We start from the raw sequence: 3,063 nt of genomic DNA, 5'->3' as shown, positions 1-3,063 counted from the left end.
GTACATGAACTCTAGAACATGTCAAGCATTTGGTGAAGCATACATTCAACTAATTAACAGTAGAGCCAGAGGATATCAACAAGTAAGGGTCATGTTTGACAATTCCCCAATTTTCATCCTTAAAAGAATGAACCAGGGAAAGGCATAGAAGAAACTCAAGTGAATTAAAGTCATACATTTTTGAAAATTCAACTCCCATAAAAGACCAGAAGACTTTTCTAGCAAGCAACAGCACCAAGGACTCACTTACCCTGTACATGTCAACACAGTTGATTGACAAAAGCAAAGTGGAGAACATGATGACTGCTACAAGAAAAAATGTCATGGTGAACAACGAATGATTTCAAGGGAGAACCAGGGTCAGCAACCAGGAGAAGCTGGTATTCTTATGATTGTCCATACTGTTGAAGCTGCAAGCAAAGAGTTCCAAATTCATCTTTATTCACATGACACTGATGTACTTGGTCCCAGTGCTTCCTTAATCACAGATACAAGTCATCATCATTTATCATGAGGTTGCGCTCGATCTTTGATAAACTTGGTGAAGAAAAGGTGTTTGCTTTGATCAACTGACATGCTCTGACCAGCTGTGATACAACAGGGCATATTTTTGGGAAGGGGAAGAAAGCTTGTTTCTCTGCCTACATGAATGCAAACAGGTCTGTTATCCATGCAATATCAGGCCTTGACATAGGAGACTAACCTTCCAAAAAGGTGTGTAATAGCTATGAAGAATTCTTATGTGGCCTTTTTGTCCTAAGTGTGTGAAATTTGTGAAACCAAAGGATCTGCGATGGCACCTATTCAAACAGCCGAAAGCAACCAAGGTGTGGAAAAGTTGCCACCAACTACAGGAGCCTGGCTGCAACATATCCGTCGCAGCCATGCACAGGCAGTTATCTAGCAATCCACAAGCATCAAATGTGAAGCTGACAATGAGAAGTGTGCTAACACTGAACCACTTCACGTAGGGGAAGATATACCAGACAATTAAAAAGACTTAACAAATTCTTGCCTACAAAATTAATACACTCGTATAATGTGATGGATTAATAAATATTGTTTTCTTGGTTAATAATGTGCATTGCTTTTAATGTGTATGGTATTTGTTGGTACACAGCAAAACAATCTGAAACGGGAATAAAGCACTACTATACTAGATTATAACCAAACTTAATCACTGTGAACACAATGGAATTATCCGGATATCCCAATCGTGTTTCAGTTACTCTAGTTCATAAAATTGTAAAAAATTCAGTGGTACAAACATAGTTCCTCCATGGCAAGGTCTTATATCTATTAAGATACAAATATAATTCCAAATTATAGAGCAGATGAAAACTCTGGACTGTGTTTTTATCATCTCAATCTCTGTAATGGTGACAGATTATGAAAAAACATAGTATCCTGGGGGATACAGTTATTCATTTTCATATAAAAGACAGAATATTTGTTTTATGTTATGCAAAAAATATTAAATCATATGAAGATCCTAGTGCATGATGTGGAAATATGGATCTGGGGAGCTTATTGATAAGTATAAAACATTGTTAAGGGCATGTAGGGAAAGGGGTCATAGCTTGATTTTGTCATGGATATTGCCAAGAATAAATTGTAGGGATGAAATGCTAAGTAGGTTACTAGGATTGAATGCCAGGCTTAGATCAAAATGTAGGGATGAGCGAATAGGCTAGTTGAACTTGTGGGATAATTCTAATGGGAAAATTAATCTTTTTGGAATGGATGACTTACACTTAAACAAGGCAGGGGCTACCATGTTAGCAAGGGCTATTAACTTAGCTGTAGTTGCAGATTTAAACTAAGGCTAGACAGAGGTGAGGGTTATGATACTAGTAAAATAGGAAATATAACTGACAGGAAAACGTGTACAACAGGTATAAAACATGAACATAATTTAAAATCTATGATTAATTGTTACTACTGTAATGCTAAGAATATTAGAAATAAAACTGATGAGTTCAAAGCAGCAGTTGTGGAAACTGAGGATTTTGATATTATGGGTATCATTGAGACTTTGTTGGGTTTGAACAATTGTGATGAGAGAAATTTGTTTGAAATACCAGGCTACAGATTATTTACTAGAGATAGAGTATTGAAAAAAGGAGGAGTAGCAACTTTACATTTGAAGAGTGAATTGCATTCTGTTGAGTTTTTTTTATTTATTCCTGTAAACTCCCAGTGGAGCATAGGGCCGCAACAACACCTCGCCAATGGAAGGTGTTGTTGCAGTTACTTGTAGCATGTTGGTTTTTACGGGGTGGAGTTGCTAGCCCCGCGCCCAACCCTCCCCTTTTTCATCCTGGACTTGGGACCAGGCAAAGGCGGAGATTGGCATGTTTGGTGTGACGGGGATTCGAACCCGCGACCCTCAGATTACGAGTCGAGCGCCCTAACCACCTGGCCATGCCGGGCCCATCCTGTTGAGTTAGAGCATACTAAAGAAAATAGCACAGAGGTTTAGTCACTTTGGGCTAGTGTTAGTGGATATAAAGGTAAAAGTCTTGGAATTGGGATTTGTTATAGACCACCATGTCAGAATGTGGAAGTTAATGAGAAACTGTATAATGAGATCAGAATGGTAGCTGGAAAAGATGTTGTTATTATTGGATATTTTAATTTCATAGGTATTGAAAATTTTGTTTCTGACAGTGAGGGAGATAGGTTTTGGAAAATTGTTCAGGATACTTTATATACCAACTGGTGATGGAACACACAAGAGAGGATGCTATATTAGATTTAATATTCGCATCCAATGTGAATATGCTAGACGTAGTTGTAGTTGGTGAGCATTTAAGTACAAGCGACCATTTCACTATTAGGTTTGGGATTTTACTACATTGAGGAAGAATAGTACCCCGGTTTAAAATTTCAGGAAAGCCAATTTTGATGGAATGAGACATGATCTGGCTTATGTAGATTGGACTAAAGAGTTGGGGGAAGATCTAGAACAGATGTGGCTGCAAGAGTTAAATCAAACAATATGGAATTCTTTAGGTGTATAATAGGTATTGTTACGTCTCCGTTTGTTAATTAACTTTCCGT

This window comes from Limulus polyphemus, unplaced genomic scaffold (genome assembly GCF_000517525.1).
Source record: "Limulus polyphemus unplaced genomic scaffold, Limulus_polyphemus-2.1.2 Scaffold761, whole genome shotgun sequence".
NCBI lineage: Eukaryota > Metazoa > Arthropoda > Merostomata > Xiphosura > Limulidae > Limulus > Limulus polyphemus.
This window is presented reverse-complemented; position numbering follows the sequence as displayed.